General features: G+C 37.0%; 1 protein-coding gene across 1 annotated transcript in view; it reads right to left on the bottom strand.

The window, feature by feature from the left end:
- Positions 1-17,606, bottom strand: part of LOC108078782 (pneumococcal serine-rich repeat protein) — an 84,861-nt gene that overhangs the window by 12,698 nt on the left and 54,557 nt on the right. The window lies entirely within an intron of this gene.

Raw genomic sequence — 17,606 nt, 5'->3', positions numbered from 1 at the left:
CTTCTTTTAAAGTAAAGCTTCATTTTATCTTACATTTCTTTCGTTTTTTTCCACTCACATTTCCAACTTTATTACTCTTAAATTTCCGTTTAATTTAAATAACTTATTCCCACTCACGAACGCTTTTAATTACTATAAATAAGCGAAACAAAACGAATGCGGCCCACAGCCAGCCACAAGCGACCAAATAACAATGAAGGAGCAGCAAAAAAATAACAAAAAATAAAAACAAAATAGGCGGCAAGAACAAGAGCGAGCCCCGTGCAACTGTCGTTGGTTGTAAACGTATTCCGTAGATACAGATACGTGCTCGCTGTCGTATCTACAAGGTGCGCGACATCGTCGCCCGCCGATTTCGCCCTGTAGAAAGACCCCGGGTACTACTGTCACCCGTTACCCGTATATACCGATACATATATATACGTATCTATAGGTATGTATATATAATGTGCGTCCGAAATATATATGTAGCAGCGTCTGCGTCTAGACTAGATAGCAGACGACTTAAGTGATACAAGCACACATGCGCAATCGAAGCGCAGTAAGCGAGTGAGTGCGAGCGAGCCAGCCAATGTAGGCGGACAGCAGCAGTTCGATAAACAAATAAGCGAAAAATAAATAGTTTAAAAGGGTTTGATTGACACACGAAAGATACCCTGTAAAGTGGAGAAAGTGGATGACATTTTACAGATTTTTTTCGATGAAGAAAATAAGCTTTTTAAGAAGGAAAATTGATTACCAATGCATTTATTGCAGTTTTTAAAATATATTTATTATCTAAATCTAAATTTTTACAAATTTGGCTTGATTTAAAGTTTAATAATCTATAAATATTTATAGTAATTTAATTCAACCTCATCTTAAACTACAATGACTAAAGCCACAACAAAAAACCTCCAAAAATAAACCCAACAATGTGTCAAAACCTTAAAATAAATCAAACTATTTATAGTCTAAGATCTATTGTAATAAAAACTGAAAAGGAAGTACACCAGACACCATCCACAAGTGACAGTCACGCTTGGACCTTGCACCTTACACATCGATTAAAAAGTGAGTTCTATTTCTGTTAGGCTGAGCTTTCACCAAAAAAAAAAAATCCCCGCCGTATAAAGTCCAAGGCGAGAGCGCACCTGTGACAAAGCCAAAATGCCGCAATTAGCAATGGGTATTAGTATAGGCAAAACTATATGGCAAGGCGGTCACATTCCGAATCCGCCAGACGCTGCTGCCGCTGCTGATAGAACGGCAGACAGACAGACGGAGGCCACCCGTCGCGGTCGCAGACCCTGTAACAGAGCAAACACACTCACAGATACGTAGATACTCAGATACTCAGATACAGCTACTAGACAGACCCCGATATACTATTTGGGATACAGACACACGCGAAAGCTTGCGCAACTAGATTTTACAACTACATATAGTAAATATCATGACGCTCTCCGATCCGCAGCGCAATTTCATCAAGGCGAAAATGACGCAGCTATGTAAACGCTATCTCCCTCTCTGACGAGGTGATCGCCGCCGCTGAATGAAAATGAAAATATTCCAATGCGCGATGACTGCTCTGGATTTGCAGCACTAATTTATGGTTTTAAATGAAAAAGAGAAATGCTGCGGAAAAACAAAAACAAATGGTAATACAACGAAAAACAAACAAAAAGAAGTCAGCCAGGCAGCTAGGCAGCCAGTCAGCAGACAGGCATGAACAAATTATACAACAAATGCCAGACAAAAGTTAATCAACTAAAATTAAAATGTACAGAGTGAAAGAGGCGCAAACAACGCTGCGACAGCGGCAACCAATTAAAATATGTCAACAATTTCTATGACTCTCTCGCGTCTGACTTCAACTCAACCAAAGCCAAGCCAAGGAGGCAACAAAATAATATTAACAGGTACAACAACAGCACCGAAAACAACAAAAACAACAACAGTCAGTGGCACTTTAGACTTTTGCGCATTCCCAGCCGCTGTCACTCGGATTCAACCATTCCGTCTCAGGTGACTCAACCTACCTGGACTCTGTTGTCACTCGCTTTCGGTCTGCCTTTTATGGCCTTTGTTTTTTCTGATAATTATTTTGTTGCCTTTTCGGTTCACCCTGTACTTTTCAGTGTTTGGAGTGTGACAAGAGCTTCACTGGGAATTTAAATAATTAACTAAATTTTGGGTTAGATTGCAAAGATTACTAGAAGTTTGTGAAACATTTTAGACCATAAATAATTTGTTCTCTAAGTTCTGTGACTAATATAGTGATTTTCTTAGCTAAATAATAAAATAACATCAATTTCAAAGGGGTATTATTTCTAATATTTCTTGTAAAGGTGTTGAAATATATTTATTTCCATATTTTTAAATAAAAAACCACAATTTTTAAAATTATTTATAAATCCAAAGTCATTAAAATAATTAAAGCCTATTTTTGAGGCATTTACGTAAAAATAAAACCATTTTCCATTCCACTTAAGAGGTATCTAAGCGTTTGATCACTTTATAACTCTATCGTAATTTTATATATTTTTTTAATTGTGCCGCTCGTTTCGGCTTGTTGCAATTATTTTTATCGCAGGTGAAATGATTGAGCACGTCTGGGGACTTCGTTTACGTCTGGAGCCGCGCACATGTAGGAATATATACATACATACATGTATGCAGTTAGACAAATCACCTGATACCCTATAAAACTGGTCATTCGAAAGAGAAAGGAATACCTGGCAACAGTTCAACCGTATTTGATGGAACCTCTGACGCACGTGTGCCAGCAGCCAATAGCCAACTATTGAGAAAAGTGCTAAAATAATTGAGCGAATACAGATTCAATATTTGAATTGATCACACCAGACGCAAATCGCAAATAGCAAATGGCAAATAGACCAAAAACAGACCTCGCGCACCCGGCCAAACCGCATTAAAGCGACGACGACGAACCAGCTAGACAGATCAGACAGTTGGCTAACACTTTCCGAGACCGAGATCCAATGGCCACAACCAAACGGCTTTCATGGCTATTTTTATAGTGGAACGGACATTGAACGGACAGTGGGCAAAGCTTACGAATGGGGATCTCGTGGGGAAACTTGTTTCGATCTCTCTTTAAATATATACATATATAAATTTTACTTTTTTTGTTGACTAAAGGTTCCTTGACCGAGGCGGGATAATGCCTCTATATAAATATATGTATAATCAAGCCTCTGCCTTGCTCTCCATTATCTTTTCGGGGTGACAATTGCATTTGATTAAGAGTTGCGCGCGTTTCAAGCCGCAAAAGAAGATCACTTTCGATCAACTTTCCTTCCTTCGCTCGAACGCTGGAGCACAACAAAAAACGTTATTAATTCAATGATTATGATCATCGCGCTAATGACAGTCAAGTGCAGCGCACTTGATCCCACACCCCGAAAGCCAAACCGCTACACTGGCCGAAAAATGCCATTTGGATGGCAATGCCAATGACACCTTGATTGGGTGTCAAGGTTGTGCGAGGATCATCGTCGCATTCTACGCGGGTACATCATAAACTAACTAAAGGCATTATCACAAGCTTTAACAATCATAATACATTGAGGTGACATTGAACTTGAAAAATCAAATGGAATTGTGTGGATGATCTGTGTGAGCCTTTGTGTTGTTTAAAGTTTAGATTTTCTCGGTGTCTTGTGATGATATTTTCTGATATACTGTATTTGTATATTTGTAAGAATGTAGCACAACTTTCTACTAATTTAATATGAATTTTGAAAAAGTAATTTTATTATTAAAATATAGTTCATCTCCTAAATCTTTTCAGATATGATTAAACTTTTCTAAGGACCTTAAAACAAAAAGTTCATATAAAACGGTCTTCAAGCAACCTTTATAGATTACAAGCTCATAAACTAACCATAATATAACCATTAAGATGACATTGAACTTGGAAAATCAAATTGAAAACTGTGTGTGGCTTATGTTTATTTTTTTATGTAATTTAAGTGCAAGATTTAGCCTTGGTTTTGAAGGGAATTTTAAAGCGAAATATAGGAAGTACAACAAACAGCATCATCAGCTGACGTCAGCTTCGTCTGCATTCGGTTTTGTATATATTTCTATTTTGCTGATCTTTTTTTTTTTGGCAAGAATTTCTGTCTAGTTTGTGCAGAAAATATTACAATGTTGTCTGGCGCAGAAGATGAAAAGTCGGAAAGGCCTCTCGTTGGCAAACCTCTCTCTCCCTGTGGCCTTTTTTTTTACCCCTTCATTTTTGATTCCCCCGTTGAGAGGCAAACCCTTTTTTTCTTCTCTATTTTTTTTTTTTGCATTTTTTTGTTTGCAGCTAGACTGCGCACAGCAACAGACAGAAAAGAAAAAAAAAATGAAACGAGGGAATGGAAAGGGGCAGGCAATGCAAATGAATGAGTAAAATGCAAAGAAGCAAAGGCAGAGGCAGAGGCAGAGGAAAAATAAAAACTGAAACAAACCGCAGACAGCGACGTCGACCTCGCCCAGGCAGCAACGTTTTTCTCATCACGATGATGATGATGGGGATGATGATGATGACGATGTCGTTTGACCTTTAAGCGAAGCGAGTGCATTCCACCAACAACAACCTGACGCAAAGAGAATCCCATTTAAGCCCTCTTTTAACGTCTGGGCCTTCTCTGGATTTTTTGTTTTTTGTTTTTTTTTTTCATAATTTACAAACGGAATTTAATTAATGGCAAATCACGTGGTGAATTGTGCAAGCCCTGTCGTATGCGCAATAATTCAGTTCTGTTACGTATACGCAACGTATCGCATTTTCTTTCCGAGTGTTTGCGATTTCATCATCTTTTTCGCAGCAACAGCGACTTGATAATAGAGTAGGCAAATTCTTGCTGCATTCGAACAGGATTTGAATTATAATTTGGCTAATAGTACCTAATACGATAACGAGGCTTAAATTTGAGACGATTTTCAGTTAAAATTGGCCTACAAGGAGTAGAGAAATTATTAAGAAAATCATAAGAAAAATTTTGAAATATGTAACAAAATTGTTCTCTTATAATTTCTTTAGCTTCAAAGTGCTTTTCTATTTCCTTTATCCATTTTGTATTCCCCTTGTTATCTCGAAATCCAAAAACCTATACGCGGATATCCTTTTGATCTAATAAAAGCAATTTACGCATTATTCTGTTTACCTTTTCCCCAGACTTTGTCAAAGTATCTAACTATAATCTACTCTGCTTTGCTGCTCCTTTATACTGCCGACCCCCTCCTGGGGCTTATTGCAACATTGTGTCATACTTTTTGTTGATTCTGTCTTTCTGTTTATTTGCCGATTGGTTTTTTTCCCCATTTGGACTTGACGTCGACTGGGCACCATCACTTCCGTCACCTTCTTCCTCGCCAGCCCAGAAATTTATGTTGATGTAGACTTTTGTTCTGTTTGCAGATGACGATGACTGCGATGATAATGATGATGATGATGATGATGGTGGTGGTCTGCTGGCCTGCAAATATTGACAGAGGCTTCGAAATATTACGCAAAAAAATTGTGCCTCCTAGGGAGAATTCACATGTTCTTGTCCATTCTTCCACTTATTTTCTGTTTTCTTTTTTCCGTTTTTTTGCACTATGGACTCCTTGCTTTTTTCCCCCCTCCGTTTGCCTGCGGCCAATGACTCATTGACCTGGTTTAGGTTCCCTCTGTCTAGATTTTGTAGTTCTCCGACACAGAAACTGGGTTAGTGGGCGTGTCGCAAAAGGGGGGAAGGGGCGGCACTCAGACCGAAAAAACTAGTTCATGTATGGGGGAAGGGAGAGAGGGAGAAGCTTTGCCTGTTAGGCCCTTTTGCCTCGGAACAATAGAGAATATATATCCACGAGTAGCAAATTTTTCAACGCCTTGCCACCCTTAGTTAACTGTGTCAACTGCTGGTGTTTTGCAACACTGTATGCGCTCCAGTTTTTTTTTTTACTTCGTTCAGCCGGGCGTATACGTAATGCCATCGATTACTCATACGCCACGGGTCACAGGGAGACTTCACTTCCTTGTTAAAATTATATTTTTCCACCAATTATAATGAGTTAAGATTAGCCCCTAGGCATGCCTTCTCAAATGACTCACGTTTTATCAGGTGTATCAGGTATATAAAGCTCCGTGCAATTGCGTTGTGCGCAAAAGTCATCATCGTTGCATTACTGCAACTGTCTACAGATAAGCCCCTGACAATTTTAATTAACTTTTTCAAATTTATGACCGTTATCAGACCTTAACTTAAAACTTTCTTACAGCCAGCCCAGCTGGTGTGTTCGCCAATCAATCAATCAATCAGGCCATTCATCGTCCTGTCACCGTGATGGTTCTCCTACTTTTATTTATGGTTCGTTGGTGTTATATACATATGTATACCTACATATATACCTATTTTTTTTTTTGCTTTTATCTATTGGCTATCACAAATGCGAGGCGTGCAAATTGATATCAGCGCGTGTAGCTAATTTATAATTTTCAAATGTGCAAAGCCCCGCACCGTCCAGCTTTTATATACAAAGAAGAAACGTCTAAAAAAGCTTTGGTTTAGTTTCCAATTCTGGCCAAACAAAATGATTAGTGAAAGCCTATTAATGGTTTTTAAATAACATTAATTGATTGATAATGTCGCAATTCTCTATGGTTTTTCTATATACCTGAATCATGTACGATTTTTGGGCATCAATGGATGGTTGCTATGTGTGAGTGTGAGTGAGAGTGTATATATAAAGAAGATTAGTTGGCCACGAAAACCATAAAGCTCATTAATCGCGTTCGTTAATCACCAGTTTTCGTCTGGAATTTAGTATTATTTCTCATGATTCAATGGGGCAGACAAACAGGGGCAAGTTTAATTATATGTTTGCCGAAAAATGCTCTGCAATTACGTTGTCTGGGTTTGTATATTGAAATATACTATAAGGGGGAATGATATATATGTGCAAAAAAGTATGAGTGATATGGAAATAAATTTTTTATTATATTTCAAACATTGTTTTAAGGTAAAAAACTTTTCTACAAAAAAAGTAGTTTAAACTAAGCTCTTAACTTCTAAAAATAAATGTAACAAAATTCTCTAATAGGAAGACACTTGGCTACATCTTATTGGCAAACTTTCCTGACGTTTTGCAGGATCTCCAAGCCATCGATTTTTCTTACAAGTAAATAAAACAAAAGCCGCGACAAGCCTGGGTCGGCGTTTCCGCTTTGAAGTCTCCCTCTATTGTAATTCAAGTCGTTTTGCCCAAACTCGGCGGCACTCGAGAGATGAAAGCCAAGAGAGGGGTTTGTGTGTGTACTACACACAAAGAAAATGATATGTAATAAATACTAAAACCTCCTATATCAGTTTTCCTTTCATTTTTCTGCAACATTTAAACCTATTAAAATGAATTTATTGAATACAGGGTTCATTTTCCTGATGATGCTTAATATAGACCAATCAGCGTCTTGGAATTTCGATCTATCTATGCTAATTGCATTTCATTGAAATTAATGTTGCCGCATCCCTCTTCGAGCAGGGTCAACTCATTTATAACAAAAGGAGGCGGAGGGGTGGGGCTAGTTTATCTGTCCAAATGTTGCAAGACCATAAATTTCTGGCTGAGGCAAACAACAAAAGTTAAAATGCCAGACGCCGACTCTGCAATTTCTTGTTTGTCGCTCTTCTTTTCACAGTTTCCCTTGCTGTTGTTTTAATTGTATTATTTCTGTAGTTGCATCCCCGCAACAACAACAAAAACATTTGACAATGTTTTCAATTTTATTTTTAAATGAATTCTTGTTCCTTTTACTTATTTTGTTGTTTTTAGCATGACGCGACAATTTGTCTGTCTATTTTTACCGGGCTTTGTCTCGCTCTCTCTCTGTTTAACTTGGTCCGAAAATTGTGTCCGACATTTCGGCTGCTGAACAAAATAACATTTTTTATATATGTATATACAGATATATATATTTTACACCCCACAGCCCACAGTCTGCCCATAGTCGAAAAAAACCACCTCAGAGATCATTCATCTGCAAGAAAAAGAAACAACAAATTTGTTTTTCGAGGCCTATATGAGACAGAGCACCCCTCTCTTAGTCTCTCCTCTTTGGCAGACATAAAAATACATTTTTGCGGAATTTTATTTTGATTTTTTATGAGCAAAACAGAAAGAACAACAAATTGCCGCTCTTTTATTTTTTTTTTTTCCTGTCTCTTTTTGAATTTGAAATTCAAATTTCAACATTCTGGCTGGTAGTTTGGCTTTGGGCTTCTAGCACGTGGAATTTTATTTGGTGTGGCAAAGCCCTCGACTACCCGGTTTTCCCCTGACTCCCCCCTGCTGCCTGTCTGCAACTATTATCAGCAGACATACTATTTTTATACCCTTGCAGGGTATTATAATTTCAGTCAGAAGTTTGCAACGCAGTGAAGGAGACGTTTCCGACCCTATAAAGTATATATATTCTTGATCAGCATCAACAGCCGAGTCGATCTAGCCATGTCCGTCTGTCCGTCTGTCCGTCTGTCCGTCTGTCCGTCTGTCCGTCTGTCTGTCTGTCTGTTTCTACGCAAACTAGTCCCTCAGTTTTAAAGCTATCTGAATGAAACTTTGCATATAGTCTTCTATATACTCTCACTGCTATATATGTCGGAACGGGCCGGATCGGACGACTATATCATATAGCTGCCATACAAATGTACGATACATTTCTAGAAAAAAATTTATAACTTTGCTGTTTTTCAAAAATTTTGCTCCATTTTTTAGATATGGCCATTTTATATTATTTCTGAATTTTGGTAAAAAATTTATGCAAATCGGCCGACTACATCATATAGCTGCCATAGGAACGATCGAGAAATAAATAGGAAAAAAATTATAGCTTCGTTGTTTTTCATCGTATGTTTATCTACTCTGAGATATAAGCTTTTTTTATTATTCTAGAATTTTGGTATAAATTTCATAAAAATCCGACAACTATATCATACAGCTGCCATATAAACGATCTGTAAATGTAGAGAAAATGTAAAGCTGGGAATGTAAAACTGTAACTGTCAAACTGTAAACATAATAAGTATAGGTAAAATGTAATGAAACTCTGTTTTTGTAAGTGTTTTCAGCATTTAAATCTATAATATAAACATAAAAACCAATCTGCAAGGGTATACAAACTTCGGCGTGCCGAAGTTAGCTTCCTTTCTTGTTTTTTTTGCTTTTGTTTTATTTGTGATTCCATTTGTAATCGCTCATTGATTCAGAATTCCGAGTTTCCACTGCACGTGTGGGCCTGATTCGAATTGATTTCGATTCCGTTGCGATTCCATATCGATTCGTAATGGAACCAGACATTACAAATATGTATATATATATATATTGTATTTATGGAGGGGCACACTATGACGCCATGTCGCGATTATGGATGGGTCTTTAGTGCTTTTGTGTCGGCGGCGCTTTGAAGGGATTTCCTTTTCCAGAAAATTATGATGGACTTTAATTGCTGTCTGAGCTCCCAACCTAAAACTAAAACTCATTTCCCGTCAGGCAGACAGAAAATAATCTTACGTAATATCAGGCGGAAGATAAATATTTGACCTACATTTTCACATGGGAGTGTGCGAATGCGAATGCGAGCGACCGAAAACATTCAAGCAGGAAGTTTCAGCAGGACACAGACACTCTGACACACTAAATTTTGCCTGCTTCACACGCGAAACGCAAATAAATCATTGATGAAGTCCCCACACAGACACACACACATACACAGCTCAACACACACTCACACACACACACACACTTGTGTATACTGGGGTAGCTCCAAGTCATGGGTTCGTGTCTGCTGGAAATGTAGGCCACAGGCAGCCAGTGGCCCCTAAGCTCAACTCGAGGGGCGTAACCAAGCCAAAAATTATGTATAGAGACACTGAGAGAAAATTCCAAGACTAAGATGGACTTTTTTACTGTAAAATTATAACTTGAATTCATTTATTAAAGATTGAAAAACCATTATTGGAGTTCAAGATAAGTATAGCCTACTTTTTGGCGCAAGCTTGAAGCTAATGTTCAAGAAAGTATATCCTTTATCAGGGTTAGCAAAGATATACACTATAAAGTTGTCCAGAAAAAGTTCAAATTATTAATTTACAATTAATTTGGAACCTGAAATATTTAAAAGCATACTATTAGACACTTTTTCAATTGTTTATATAAATAATCAACTATAATTTATACTATAATTTACAATTTGAAATTTATCTCAAATTACTATTGTTTTACAAAAACTCCTTGATAAATTTATATCTTAAAGAACGTTTTTTTTCTCTGTGCACGAGTATAAGAAGAAACCCAAGAATGTTTCTTAGCTTTTCGGGGTCTGCCGATTGTCGAGACAAATTTCCAAGAAGCAAAAGGAGTTTTTGTTGTTGTCGTTTCTTCCCCAGCTATCGCGGTATTGTGTGTGGCAGCAGTATGAAAAAAAGAAAAAAATGTTGCGAAGCGGAGAGCTGCTGTCAAGTGTCTGGGACTCTGCTGCTACTTCTGCTGCTGCTGCTGCTGCATTCTGGGATCTGTTCCATTCGCTCCTCATGGCGCGATAGTCAGCTTCCGTTCGTTTTCTAGGCCCCAACTCGCATTTTATGGGCTTATCAGGTGGTCCCTCCGCCTACTTCACCCCTTTAGGCGACCGGCATCCGCTGGTGTCTGTCTCAACCTCCTTCCCGTCGCCATTTGTATATATGGATGTACATATATGGCATTTATAGCATATACTGACCACACACAAATCTTGTGGAGTATGCGGCGTATGTGGCGTTACGTGGCACAAGTCAGGGTCGCTCTGGGTAATCAGATACTGCTCTACCCCCCCCCCCCCCAGACGTATTCCATTTCTTCTAGAAGAAGATTTTCATATCAAGGGTATTCCCAGAAGGTTTAAGCTTGAGTAAAGCAAAGTTGATTTATTGTTTATATTTATAAGAATAGAAAATGCTTAAACATTGTTATTGATAAAGCAATTTTTTGGATTAAATAAATTATTCATATTTTAAAGTTTGAGTATATCGCTCTAAAAGTTATTTTAATTTTATCAGAATTTTCAGACACAAAATTTAAAGAAAATAAATTACACAAAGAGTTAAGATCCCCTTGAGAATTTCCTTATCAAAATTCAAAGTAAAATTCCTGATAATTTCTCAACAACTCTCTTATGCCATTCCTTAAAACTTTTAAGATCAACTTGGGAATTTCCCTTATCAAAATATGCTAATTTCATAACATAACTCACACATTTCTACAACTAAAAAATACTCAATTCACTGGTTAAGATTTATAATCAGGGAAATACAATTTGTTGATTATTCCAACGACTTATCTCGTCTGACAAATTTTGTGTCGATGTTACTTGGGACTGACTTTCTATATTTGCAAATCATTGTAACGCCTACATGCGCACCAATCAAGAAATATATATATGAATATTTCTACATAGATGTATACAGAGAGAGGGAGAGCTATTTTTTAAAGAGAGAATCGAATGTTTGATTTATAAACTTGAGAGAAGAATTTGGAATTTAAGATATAATCATTGGAGCGACCCAGTTTTGTTACTCTCCCGGTTTACCCATATTTCTCAAAGCCGCTTAATTTTAATTTCACTTTTTTAAAGAGCCCTTTTTTTTTTTGCCTAATCTGCTGCTGACTAATCTGGCTTGTCTCCCGTTTCCCTCTCTATCTCTCGAGTCTCAAGTCTCAATCTGAACTTTTCAGCTGGACTCTTGAGACGTCCCCCCAAACAATCAGGCAAAGACCGCATGTCAATCGATTAGCGATTTCGCTGCCCGTCTGTCCGGTTCGGAAATATAATATTTTTTCATTTTGTAAATCAGTTTTCTTTTTTTGTTGTATTTAATTTTTGAATGGACAAAGCCCCGTGAAGCTGATAAGATGAGGTGGGATTGTGTGTAGACTTTAGACAAAAGAAAGCCCCTCAAAATTCCAGATATTTCGTTTATATTTTTGTATAAAAAACTAACAGAAATTAGCATCATTAGAGACACACACAACCCAATCCCATTGCGATGGGGGGAGAAAATATATGCAGTGGCAAAAGTCTCGCGCGTCTGGCGGATATCAAAAAAGCTAGCCAGAGAGCCAGAAGATAACGCCAGGCAGCGGAGCAAAGAAACTCAGATCAAAAATATACAAAACTTCGCATATAATACAGATGTCTGTAGGAAAGTCGCCAACGAAAACAATGGAAAAAGACGACGACGACAAATGGCGAGAAAAAAATAAAAAACCAAACCAAACGGAGCGAAGAAACAAAAAAGTAGTAACAACAATCGGGAGAAACAGTAAAAACGAAACAAAATAAAACAACAAATTTCAGACTTCGACCCAGACAACCGACCGATTCCGATTGGAATGAACTGATGACTATATGCGACTATGTGTGTTTGCTTTCAGTCGCTGTGTGTGTAAGCTTGATTATGAACTCTAATGATTCGCTAGGCTTGCGGGGTATACAATGAAAAAAATATGGGGGAATCTATATCGCTGCTGGGTATGCCCAACTTCCCATTAAAGTATAACAATAATATTTAAAATTAAATGGAATTAATAGCAGACACACGTAATCCTCACTGTCTACACGACTATCTCGTCTGGCAGATGATGATGATGATGAGTAAAGGCGTCTTCAAAGAACTATGGATTCAAAGAATCAACATTCTCTGGAATTCTTGGTCGTAATATGGGTTTAAGACTTGTAAGAAGATTATGAAAGATGGGATTTCCCATAACTTACAAGTTTAAATAGTCTCACAGTTCAAAGAATATAGATATTAGATCATATATTATATATGGGTTTTTAAATTATTAAAAAATTGTATAAAGCTTTAAAAAAAACTTTCTTAAGTCCGGTATTGTGTAAACCCCATCACTTAATAATCCTGAAACATTTCAAATAGTACTTAACGACCTTAACAAATTATTAAACAATTAAACAAACAATTTACTTTTTTTATAGTTTGCTATAAAACTACTTTCCTCCAGACAGTTTATGTTTATTGTTAAAAAAATTTAAAAACAATATAATCCTTGGTTTATTTCAATTATTTTTTGGGGGTCAGTCAGTGACCGGTCTAGTCTACACGTGATTATCTGGCGGATCATCATCTTTCTAGCGATTTCTTATCGAAGGAACTTGGATCCCTCAATCAGTCGCCTCGCAGCTGCAGTGGGGGTGATTCCCGCCCCCCTTTAACACCCAACCATCGCCTCCCCCTTTTCAGTGCTCCAGTGCAGCACTAATAATGACCTTGGGGAATGTTGTCGCTCGGCGTTCGTCAGTTGCTGTCCGCTCTCTAATCTCATGCTCGGTTGCTGTGTATAGTGTGCTGTGGTGGTGTTACTGGTGTTGCTGTGTGAGGTTGTGCACTCAAAAAAAATTATATCTTGTAGGAAAACATACTAGAAACAATCAAATTTAAAATATTTACAAAGGGAAATTAATAAATTAAAGGTATTAATTAAGAAATATGAAGAAACTTATGCCAATAATTATATTTTGTTGAATAAAGAGCGATTTAAATTTAAGTATTATTAAAGAATATCTTTAAGTTTCTTCAAGTCTAATTAGTTTTCTTGGTTAAAAAGGGGGAAAATTGAACCTTTGTATTAAATAATTCTTCTAATAATTCTTCTAGTAATATAAAACTCTTCTAGTAATTTATTAAAAATTCCATCAAAAATCAAATTATTCATAGTTTTTCTATTAAAACTACTCTTAGACATTTTTTTCCAGTGCTCTGCTGCTGCTGCGCTAGTGCCTTTAGTGGTGGCGGTCATGTGGGTGGCGCGGGAAGTGTTGTTGACGTCGATGCCCGGACAGGTGCTCAAGTCCATGGGTACCATGGGTATCTCTGTCTGTATTGTGAGCCCGCCCGCTTTTGGTGTGTTGGGGTCTTTCATACAAAAAGGTTCCACTGATAAGACCGGCTGTCGCCTTACCTCCTCACCTTTCTCTCTTTGCCGCCACCGCCGCCGCCGCCGCTTCCAGAAGCCAAAGAAGCGACGCAGAAGTGGAAGCAGAAGCGAGTAGAAGAACCAGACCAGACCAGACGCTTGATAAGCGGCCATGGGGCGTATGAGCGATATATACAAATATATACACATATATGGCAAAAACAAAAGACCTTGATTTGGGCCCTACATATGTGTGAGTGTGTGTCGTCAGCTGCTTAATTAGCGTTCGATTAATTTACTGGTCAATCGAGCTGCTGTTGCCGCGGCTTCGTGATTTTCTCATGAACTTTTAATTAAAAAATTGCATATTATTTTATGTACAAAAAAAAAAGTATGTTTGTTGTTTGGTTGGATCGTTGGACTTAACAAAAAATAATAACCATTTTAATGGCTAGTCGTAAAGATGCTACGGAATGTGCAGGCAGGCCAAGCAAAAGTGGGCGAAAAAGTGAGTCAAATTTTCCGTGGCAGCATACGAGGCGTATGCGTAACATTCTTATGCTCAAAAGAAGGCAAGGTGTGCAGAGAGAGAGAGGGGAGTGTTGGAATGGGGAAACCAAGGTGGGAGGCCAGGTGTATACGTAAAGGTAAACCAAAGACGACAAAACAACGAGAACTCTTCTACTTTTATGTGCGCGAGTGTGGGAATTCCGACAGTTGTGGGGGAAATAGTAGAAGCACTTTATTTATTATAAAATATTTTATATAAAGACCATACAAAAAACCCATATTATGATCAAATTCTAATCTCTTGACAATATTTTATATATTTTTTCATATCATCATGATTCACTTCTAAATTGAAACCCTATGTGAAGTAAATACTTTAAGAAGGCGTATTTCCTTGTTATTTGTTTATTAAGTAAACAGAATTTTACGATTTTTTATACTACATTTTTGTATCTAGATTTAATTCAGATTAAAAAATAAACAATACTTTACCATATTTATATTTTAAATTCGTTTCTATTACTTTAACCAGCTCTGTGCTTAAAACAAGTAAAGAGGAAAAAGCTGAGACTGAGCCACATGTGTGTCTCTGGGTGTGTGTGTGTGCCTGTGTATGTGCGGCATAGCCAAGAGGCAATAGCTATAGCAATAGCAAAAACATAGCAGCAATGGCAAAGTAAAAGGAAAAAGGAACGAGGCAAGAGCAAGAGCAAGAGCAGCATAGGCACAAGCGGCAAAAAGCTGATGAAGAGCTGGCTTACGCATGGGGTTCATTGAACGGAAGTGATTTGCCTACTGCTGTGCTACAGGGAGAGAGAGAGAGAGAGAGAGGGAGTTGCCAGCTAGATAGATGAAAAGAGACAGGGAGAGCTGCCACACGCGACTTTGACTTGGTTTTGTTCAGTGGTTCCTCTATTCTATCAAAAACTCTACTACGGCCTTTGTTTTCGTAGGCCAAAGCGAGACTAAAAAACCCTGTGGCTCCGATAGAGCAGAAGAGATAAAGCTCTTCTGGGAAGTTCTTAGCTTTTTTGTTCTCCGTTTCTCAGACCCAAAACCCGACTTTAAGCGATTTTATCAAAGGCAATCTTCCAAGCCATTTGAGGTTCAGGTGAGAAAATCACGAATTCACTGGGGTCTTTCTAATTAAGGTTGGAGTTGTTACTTTTATCAGAAAAATGTGTCTATTTACGAAGCTTATGTAATAATAAACTGTTTATAAACAAAGCGGAAAGTCTGCCTTTGATAATCAAAACTAGCTCAAGTCTGCGAAACGTAACATTTAAATATTGTAAAACATAAATATCATTGTTTAAAATCAAATTTAATGCAGATAAACGAAAAAATTTTAAGGAATATAACTTTAATACTAATTTTAATTTAAAATATATGAAAAATATCAAAATAATTTCATAATTTAAAATATTAATCTCCTTTCATAATACCTATCTAAAAATTTCATCATTTCCATTTTCTAATTAAAATTTTTGTCGTTTTCCAAAGCCCCCAAAGTCCTCCAAAGACACACCCCAAAAACTACAAAATAAAGTAGTACATATTTATTAGACATTTCTTCGTTATTTTTTTTCGCATTCTCCACCTCCCGCGGCTAATTTATTACAAGATTGTTTATGACAGCCACAAAAAATATTAAAGGATTTTAAAAGCATTCAAAAATGCTTTAAAACAAATGTTTTATTTTTGTTTCAATGGTTTTATTCATATTTTTTTTCCATATTTCTGTATAGAATAGATATGAATATATGGTGAGGAGGGGGCTGTGGGAATATCGTCTGGTGTGGACTAGTAAAAAATACCAGAGCTGATTTCCAAATTTATTGCATTTCTGTGGACAGTGGACATTTCTGACTGGACTGTCTGTTTCTTTTTTTTTGGGCGAATTTTTATTGTTTTTTGTACGGCGCTGAGTGTGCCTGTGTGTTGGACAGGAAGTCGCCGGAATACGATTTATAGAGAGCATATTTCAGAGGAACATGAATAGCACATAATTAGATAGCGCCCACAAGAGATTCGACTAGATTTCTTAATATTTTTAATTTATTTTCAATTATTTTAATTGATTTTCACTTGCTTCTTAGCTCACCTTTTTGATGTTTATTACGGCTTATTTTTGATTTGTTTACTTTGAATTTGGTTTAACTATATCCTTTTTAAGATTAGAATTATAATTGATTTAGGAATTCCGCTATCTTAAGGGCTTTGTGTGCGTTTTGGCATAAATTTCCTAAATTTTTGTTTAAACTTTCGGCATATTATTGCGGCACTTGTTAGGCGACACTTTCTTTTATTTAATTCTTTTAGAATTTATCTAAGCAACACTATTTACATGGCTTTTTTTTATTATTATATTATAATTATTTAATTGGAAGTGTGGCAATTTTTAAGCTGTTGTTATTTGGATGATTTTTTCTTAACTTTTTGCATTGGTATTTTGTTGTTTATCTTTTTTGTTTTTCTATTTTTTGGTTATTTATTGGTTGTTTATTTCCGTTGTTGTTGTTGCTGTTGTGGATTTTTGCGGCGATTAGGAATGCTTTTGAATATAACAGGAACGCTGGCTATTTATTTACTGCTATTTGCTTTGCGCTTCACATTTATTTTGTTGCAGGTTTCTGTTTTTTATTCTCGACTTGAGGGTAATCCAGTACGGTATTTATTTATTTATTTATTAACGAACGACGAACGCACGCAACTCGTCAGCTCGACGATCGAAAAATATTTGAATTTTTGAATTTGGCGGACGTTGGATTTGAGTTTTGCTAACAGTGCGCTAACAGCGGGAACGGTTGGTGTTCCACTGTTATTGCAGGAGAGAGCGGAACTCATGAAACGGGGCACAGCTTTCGAGTGTTTTTATTTTAATTTAATATTTTTTTTTTAGTTTTTGTTTAATTTTTTATATTAAACGGCTGGCTTTCGCAAAACAATACAATTGTGTTGTGCACATACACACACTTTCAAGTACCCGCACTCACTTACACACACACGCGCTTCCTTGGCTCTCGAAGTATGCCAGCACAACAATAACAATTCTGCGGCGTCGCCCATGACGTAACGTAATGTTTTTGTTGTTTTTCTGTGTTATTTGTTTAATTTGACTGATTTGGTTTGGAATTAACTAAGGCACACAC

Source organism: Drosophila kikkawai, chromosome 3L (genome assembly GCF_030179895.1).
Source record: "Drosophila kikkawai strain 14028-0561.14 chromosome 3L, DkikHiC1v2, whole genome shotgun sequence".
Lineage (NCBI taxonomy): Eukaryota > Metazoa > Arthropoda > Insecta > Diptera > Drosophilidae > Drosophila > Drosophila kikkawai.
The sequence above is the reverse complement of the archived record's forward strand: the minus strand, read 5'-3'. Positions and strand labels throughout refer to the sequence as shown.